Source organism: Suncus etruscus, chromosome 2 (genome assembly GCF_024139225.1).
Source record: "Suncus etruscus isolate mSunEtr1 chromosome 2, mSunEtr1.pri.cur, whole genome shotgun sequence".
Taxonomy (NCBI): domain Eukaryota; kingdom Metazoa; phylum Chordata; class Mammalia; order Eulipotyphla; family Soricidae; genus Suncus; species Suncus etruscus.
The window spans coordinates 91,773,862-91,782,621 of NC_064849.1; the positions used below are offsets into that span (position 1 = coordinate 91,773,862).

The window sequence follows — 8,760 nt, forward strand, 5'->3', positions numbered from 1 at the left end:
CCAACACCAGTTTTAATCCTGGCATCCCATATAGTCCCCCGAACCTGCCAGGAGCGACTTCTGAGCACAAAGCCAGGAGTAAACCCTGACCATTGCCGGTGTGACCCAAAAAGCAAAAAAAAAAAAAAAAAGATTTGGTTTAGGGGCTGGAGAGATAACACAGCAGTGTTTGCCTTGCAAGCAGCTGACCCAAGACCTAAGGCTGTTGGTTCAAATCCCGGCATCCCATATGGGCCCCAGTGCCTGCCAGGAGCTATTTCTGAGCAGATAGTCAGGAGTAACTCCTGAGTACTGCTGGGTGTGGCCCAAAAACAAACAAACAAACAAAAAGATTGTTGGGGTTCCTCTTCTTCCATGGTCCCCAATAAATCAGGTTCTTTTAGGAAAAAGCTCTTTTTCTGTATATAACCACCCCCCCCAAAAAAAAGCAAAAGCAACAGTATTATTAGAATGAGTCAAAGAAAGACTTTTATCCCAAAGTTCAAACAAAAACAGCCTATGTTTATTGCCATAAACTCTGACCATCTTCCTCCTAGGGAAAAAGATAAGATGAAACTACCTTCAAGTTTCAACTATTGTTTTCTACAGATTCAACTCGAAAGACCCACAGAGACCACGATCAATAAATCTGTGACTGCTTTTTTGCCTTGAAGAATAAATAAATTTCTAACCTATGAATCTGACTCTCACTGAATGTTCAAAATAAGCATTTTCATATTGATGAATATCTCGGGCCTTCCTGGGATCCAATTGGAGTCAAATGCAACAACCGTTTCCTGGGTGCTCCGAGAATATTTGCTGCCCTGCAAAATGCAAAAGGTTATTTGCGAGGTGATCATGACCTCCAGATGCCTCCTTCCATCTTCACCACAATCAGCTCTCTGCTCAGTACAAAACCAAATAGGTTGATGGAAGAAGATAAAAAAACAAAGCCAGACAATAATGACATCATTGAAAATGGTCTACACACTCCAAAAAAAGGCAGAGATTGAGTAGATTAGAACAAATTAACCATCCCAAATATATGCAGTCTTCTAGAAAACAGCTTTCCAAGTCCAGCCATAAACTCCAAATAAAGACTAGGAAAAGGTTCACCATGAAAACCATTAGAAACATAGAAAAAGCTGTTTTTTTCTCAGACTAGATTAGAGAAATAGTATTTGTTGCAGATTTGTTTCAGAATTAAAATTTTAAGTTAATCAAAAAAACCTATTTTAAATATTCATGCACCTGCTAATAAGGTCTGTGCATGTCCAAAGTGCCCAAAGATAAACTTGATAGAAATGAAGAAGAAACAAGCCCCCAATTACAGTTGAAGGTTTCACCACCTCTCTCTCAGATCCTAGAGAACATGCAGACAGAAAATCAGACAGAAGAGAGATCCGTGAGCTGAGCCATTTAAACAACCGGCATCTCTGTGATCATCAAATCCTTGGTCCCTGCTTATCCTGCTGATATGAACATGGAAGTGAAACAAGAGAGAACAAATTGCAAGCAATAAAATGAGTCTTAAAAACATAAAAGGGACTTGAGAGCAGCAAAGGTTCAAAGGCAACATAATGGGGAAAACCAATCCCCTCAATGAAAAGGGGGTGAAGGAGGGCTTGATTGCTGAGAAAAAAATCCTCCCACCTTGCAGCAACCCTGGGCTTGCACACACAGATCTGTCCTAGAATTGTTACCAAGCCAATGGCCCAGCCTCACCCCCTCTCCACTCATCTCTGCAGACTCCTTGCTTTCAAGCACTCCAGAGATGCTGATTCTGTGTTTGAAATCTTCCGGGAGCTCTGGAGCCAGCCTGGGCAAACTTGCTCCATGTCTCTGTACTTCCAGGTCCCCTGGCAGTCATGCACAGGAACCAGAGCATTCTGCCATGTGTGTAAGAGGCCAAGGCTATAGACTCATGTATCTCTCTCTCTTTCTCTTTCTCTCTCTCTCTCCTTCTCTCTCTCTCTCTCTCTCTCTCTCTCTCTCTCTCTCTCTCTCACACACACACACACACACACACACACACACAGAACAGAGCAGGGAAATCTCAAGGACATACCAGACTCACAGCTGATCACAACGGGGCCTTTCAGAAGGTCCTGATAAACTACTGTTGTTACCAAATCAATTCCAGCACTGCAGATGCTGAAATTTGTGAACCATACCACTTGTGTGGCCGCATGACACCACAATTTTAATTCTGATTTCCCAGTAGTAATACACAATATATTAAGTAAATCATTTATACCTGCCAACAGCAGGCTTCAGGGAGTTTGAGAAACTGATGACCAGTTTGGAGGGAATTTTTCAATAACAGTACAATTAGCTCGTGTGGCAGTAATTAAAAACAATCCACATGTATAGCACAGTCCTGCCACTGGCTTAAGGTTTGTGTTAGTTGCTTTCCTAGTTTACTGAAAAACTTCTTACAAAGGAACTATAACTCTCTCAGTTTACCTTGGAAATAGCCAAAGAAGCACCCTTAATCATAGAGATATGCTCTGAAATAAAGACGAAAATGTGTCTACCCTTCTCTATGATATAGTCAAGTTCTTTTGTTCATTACCCATATGGAAAGAGAAACATGATTTAGACCTTTCAGGAACCAGTTACTTTCTCTGTTAACCTTTGGAAAAAGAACTAAAGCTTCAGAAAGGCTCTGAGTTAACTGGTGTGGGACCACAAGTGTGAACTTCAGGGCCAGGTGCGCTAAAGACCATCACTTGGTACCCACATGCAGAGAATGAGACAAACAAATGCACAAGGGCTGCCCAAGAACTGGAGTCCCCTGGGCAGCCCTTATTGAGCTCAAAGGACATTTACCTGGGGCCGGGTAGGTGGCGCTGGAGGTAAGGTGTCTGCCTTGCAAGCGCTAGCCAAGGAAGGACAGCGGTTCGATCCCCCGGCGTCCCATATGGTCCCCCCAAGCCAGGGGCGATTTCTGATCGCATAGCCAGGAGTAACCCCTGAGCGTCAAATGGGTGTGGCCCAAAAACCAAAAAAAAAAAAAAAAAAAGGACATTTACCTAATTCTGTCTCACCCCTGAGCCTGGTTCCCAAAACATGAGTGATTAAGTAGACAGAGACATTAGAGCCCGTTAGTGAGCACAAGAGTATTTGATAGGGAGTTGAAGAGGGAAGACTGGGTATTTCACAAGGCCAATCAGCAGACCCTCAAAGTATAAAATCCTAGCCATTTCTTATTCTATTTTTAACTATGTTGCCATCTACATCTAGAAAACCCTAATTTTTGTTGTTTCAGGGCCCATACCCAGAGATGCTCAAGGCTAACTCCTGACTCTGCACTCAGGGATCACTCCTAGTGGAGATCAAAGAAAACTCTATGGGGCTGTCAGGGATCAAACCTGGGTTACGTACAAGGCAAGCATCTCATCTCTCCTATCTCTCCAGTTCCAGACCCTAAATTATTTTATTCTATCCTTTTCTAGATGCATTTTAACTTGTAATCTATTCTATTTTGTTATAAGTGCATTTTTAGTTACCTATTTGTATTCTAAAACCTAAGCTACTTTGCTCAGATGATTCTCTGGCTTTGGGGTTAGAGTTAAGGGATGATTTCCCATATGACTGACCCTTCTCAGAGAGTCACCAAATGGCCTGGCCCTTGATTAAGGGCTTCTTCAAGTTCATTCCAGCCACAAAATCCTGCTTCTAACCAAGAAATGGCTGGATCTATAAATGAAGCTCTAGTCATAGGAGCAGCAGTACTATTTCAAATAATTTTACACCAAATCTACTGGACTTAAAACTTCACACCCGAAAAAAAAGATGGCTTGGGGAAAAAAAAAAAAAAAAAAAAAACACATGCAGCAGAGAAAATCTAAGCAGACTCCCTGTTGTCCACAGCCACTTTCCAATGGCAAATACACTTCAAAGGTTGATTTTTTTTTTTTTAACATTTGTCTTGGTGCCTGCAGAGCTTCATAATGAGCATCTCTTACTCGGGAGTATATATTTACAGTTCCAGGTATAGGTTTGCATTTTCCACCTACAAAGAGACTAAAAGGAACAAATCATTGCTTCCTAAAAAAAAATTTTTTTTTTGGTTTTTAAAGTCACAATGAAGAAAAACTTAAAAGACCATAAAGCAGAGTAGAATTGAAATAACTCAAATTCTTTTTATTTTTCTCCTTCTTCAATTTATATTCTCTGAGCTGTCATTTTAGATTTTGATTCTCCTGTTTAAATAGAGTAATAGATTACCCTAGAGACTGGACACGTGGACTCTACCCAAGGCAAACTCTAACAAAGCTAAAGGCCAATGAATTTGCTCTCACAAGAATGCAGGAAATCTCAGTGCTGGTGAAAAATAAGACAGCAACATCCTGAGACGGTTTGACAGTTTCTTAAGAATTTTTATTGAGTGCTTGCTTCGGCAGCACATATACTAAAACTGGAATGATACAGAGAATATTAGCAAGGCCCCTACACAAGAAAATTTTGAGAGAAAAAGGAAAAAGAAAAATTTAGCAATATGATTTGCAAGTTCTACTCCTAAGTATTTATCTAAATGAATTGAAATTTTAAGTTCATGTAGATTTCCTTCAATAAGAGGCTAAATGGACACAGCTATGTGCATACAGGGGAATAAAAAGCATTTATCAATGAAAAAAAAACAGGTATCAATTTATACAACCATGAATAAATGCATAAACAGGTGAATCTTAACGCATTCACAGCAACTCTTTTCTGCCACTTGTGGCTCACGCTTGAATATAGCTTAATTGACACAAATTGCAGCACTGAGTGCATGTTAAAAGGCATTTTTCTGAATTAAAAAAAGGCACAAACACACACACACACACACAAACCCATCTGTTGCCTAATTCTAGCCTCTTGCAGTCTAAGAAAGGCAAAACACTATAACTGTATCTCATGGTGATTCCAAATTTTAAAAAAAGAAGAAATGAAAGACAAAATAATAAACATGAAATTCAAACCATGGTTGAATTTCAAGAATTATAAGAATTCATGGTTGTTCAAGAAGAAATAAGGTCACAGGGGGGAAATGATTTATTCTAACTTTGATCAGCAGGGCAGCAAGATGATCCTTGAGTATGCCAGAATATATGAATATTAAAAAATAAAACAAACATGGGTCCCAGGAATACAAGGCCCAAAGGCTTTGTAGAATTCAAAGACAGACAGTTGGAGCCACCAAACACATCATTGGTGATTGAAGGCTTGTATTCTAACTGCAGGATTTTCAATAAATTACCTGAACTCACATTGCTAGAAACAAGTGAGAAAAATACATACATAAATTTAAAGACGGGGCACAATTTACTCACAGAAACATTCTGAATATAGGTAAAGATGTCAAGTTTCCTTTCCCCCGTTGGTCCAATGGTCTGGGCTCAGTGACATATTTCCAAAGAGAATACAAGAGAAAAAATAGAAATGGAGCAGAAACTACCCTCTCACATGATTTGGGTTGGCATAAGCAGTGAAGCCCAGTACTCCCCACATCATCCATAAAGAGGAGCATGAGAAAGTTCACTCTGCTCTGTTGTACACTAGCTCCACAAATCATAACCCAAGACAGTCATGGGCCATAGTGCTCTTCAAAGCTCTCCAATGGAAAGAGTCAAGGATCCAAAAATTCAAGATGGTGTCAGGGTGGATTCTGCAGCAGAAAGACATCCATGAAAACTGGTAGAATCCAAATCAACTAGAAAGTTTATTTTCTTATTATTTCCCATAATTTAATTCTACAATATGATTATTATTTTATTATTATTATTATTGCTGTAGCAGTTTAGAATCACAAGTTTATTGTGATTCTGTGGTTTCAGAAGTTACTGAATATTATTGTCATCAATATAGTACTAAGTTCCTGTCATTAATGTTCACTAAATCCCATCTTTAAACAATTCTCAACATCTAGAAATTTACTTGCTTAAAGTTTATAAGAAGTGATTGAAAGATTGTGGAATACGTAATGCTCCCAAGAATAATATTAACAGGCGATATGTAAGCCCTGTGTAAATAAAAATCACAAAACTTTATTGAAAGACATTATAAAAAGATTTACCAGATAGAAAGCTATGTTGTTTTCATAATAATGAGCCCCAATGTGGCAAAGATTTCAGTCCTTCCAAAATTCTATTTAAGGCAATTCCTGTATTTAAAAAAAAAAAAAAAACAAACAAAAAACAAACTGTCTTAGGATGTTTTGGTGAACTTGAAAAAAGTTTCTAGTTTACAAAGAATAACAACCACCCATGACCCAGGAGTCATGAAGACATTGGTTTAGAAGAAAATTAAGGCTTATGAATTTATAGAGCAGTTAAAACTCCTCAGACCAAAGATTAGGTTTGCAAACTGAGATTAATATATATTTTGCCAAAGTTCTGCACAGTTTCCATGAACACAGATGGTGTTCAGTGCACAGTGCTCTGGAAACACTTCCAGTGTGGAAGTGGGCACATTCAGGCTGACTCAGAGCTGGGCTTGGGCATGCATGGACAGTCAAAAATGGAGATGCTGGAGAGACTGGTCTGGACTCACACTTTTTTCAGTGCTTGAACTCAACAGCTCCACACTGATAGAAGCACTTTAGAGTGAATATAAGAAAACACATTGGAACCTCTCTCTAGACAGGAAAGGGAACAGGCACCTGCAGCTATGTGGGATTCCAAGAGGTACTGGACAACCAGGGTTGGAGTGATAGCACAGCAGTAGAGTGTTTGCCTTGCACACTGCAATCTGGGACGAATCTGGGTTCGATCCCTGGCATCCCATATAGTCCCCCAAGCCTGCCAGGAGAGATTTTTGAGCCCAGAGCCAGGAGTAACCCATGAACACCACCAAAAGGAAAGAAAAAAATTAAGGACAACTCCATTTCAAATGCAAAATGTCAGCATAAACTGGCACACAGACAGGCTTAGAAGAACCCATTTCATGTCACCATATGAAAGTCACCTTGACTTTCATTCGTGCTGGAGTTCACTTGTCCTTCCTGGTGGGGAAAACTTATCAGAACACACGTAATAGCTGTTGCATTTCACATATCCTGGCCCTGCATTTGGGCTTTTCATCATTGGAGGGGGGTATTCACCATTGCTCAGGGGGATGAGGGAACCACAGGGTGCTACTTGGCAGGATGGTTCAACATGCAGCCCCATAAGGTCATTTGCTACTTAAAACCAGCAGGGCTGGGGGCTCCAGGGCCACATGCAGGAGTGCTGGGGACCTGGGATAAAACTGAAAATTGCATGTATCAGACATGTACCCACACCCTTTGAGCTATCTCCAGGGGAGGATGTTTGCCTTGCATGCAAACCTAGGTTCAAACCAATATGGTTCCCCTGATCAACATCAGGAGTGATTCCTGAGTGCAGAGCCAGGAATAGCCCCTGAGCACTTCTGGCTGTGGCTCCAAAATTAGCAAACAAATCAACAGAAACCAAAACATAAACCTCAGGGGTATTATCCCAATGGAGGAGGCAATTTTTTAGGCCTCCCCTGGAAGTGAAGTCATGTGGGAAAGGTCCAAAGCAGGCCAAGAAAAGAGGTATATGATCAGCTCCCTACATCATCATCCTGGGGAATCGTTCCCAATTCTGACCTCAAAGTTGGTACAATCCCCAGGGCGTGAGTGTAGGTCTGTCTTCTAATACACAGGAGAAGCCAAAACACTGTGGAGAAGAAAAGAATTGAGCAGTTGAGGATCTTTTTTTTTTTTTGGGGGGGGGGGGGCACACCCGGCGGTGCTCAGGGGTTACTCCTGGCTGTCTGCTCAGAAATAGCTCCTGGCAGGCACGGGGGACCATATGGGACGCTGGGATTCAAACCAACTACCTTTGGTCCTGGATTGGCTGCTTGCAAGGCAAACTCCGCTGTGCTATATCTCCGGGCCCAGTTGAGGATCTTTTAGACATGAGGGACAACAGAGGCAAGACTAGGACAGAAAATTGTCGGGCTTTACCCTGGAGCTGGGGTGGTGGTGATGGTAATCTGCTGATTGGCTATATCAGACACCCCAGTCGGCTATGCATGTCTGCCTGGATGCTGCTGAGGTATTCACTGACCGTCCTTCAAGTCTCTGGCAAATAACTGATCAAGATTGGAAGTGGGGGGGCACATATGGGGCTCCTGAGAGCCCCCTTCCCTTACACAGTCCTTGTATTTGTCTCATATGTTTCTGTGTTCTTCTCTGCAGGGGGCAAAGGTCAAAGATGACCATCTGATTGGCTTTGGACAACCACCTGTGACGTGTTCCTTCTCTGATTCTTCTTCCATTTTCCTAAATAAAATAATTTCTTTTATTTGTTTTTTAAAAAAGAAGAAACAGAAATAAAGGAAGCAGGGGTGAGGAAAAGAGAAAGGTGCTACTTTGTGGGTCTCCCCTCCCCCAACTTCTTATTTATCCCCCCTGAAGGATCAACTGCCCACACCTGGAATGAGCGGGTAGAGGAGTCTGCCTGGGGGGAGAGAGGGGATAAGAAGGATAACAACACTACTTTACTATAAAAGTAAATGCAAGTGGTCCAGAGAGATAGGAATGTGGGGAGGGTGCCCACCTTGCATGTGGTCAACCTGGGTTTGATCTCTAGCATCCTGTGGTCCCTGAGCACTGCCTGGGGTAATTCCTGAGTGAAGAGCCAGGAATAAATCCTGAGCCACTGATGTGGCTCAAAACTCAAAATAACACTAAACAACCAAACTAGACAGAGGCCAGAGAGAATGTGTATTGGGGAAGGCCTGTGTCTTACATATAGCTGACCTGGATTTGATCCCTATCACCAT

General features: G+C 41.4%; 1 non-coding gene across 1 annotated transcript; it reads left to right on the forward strand.

The window, feature by feature from the left end:
* Positions 1-4,372: 4,372 nt before the first annotated feature.
* Positions 4,373-4,477, forward strand: LOC126002351 (U6 spliceosomal RNA). Its single transcript, XR_007493085.1, has one exon. It is a non-coding gene; the product is annotated as a U6 spliceosomal RNA (small nuclear RNA).
* Positions 4,478-8,760: the final 4,283 nt, after the last annotated feature.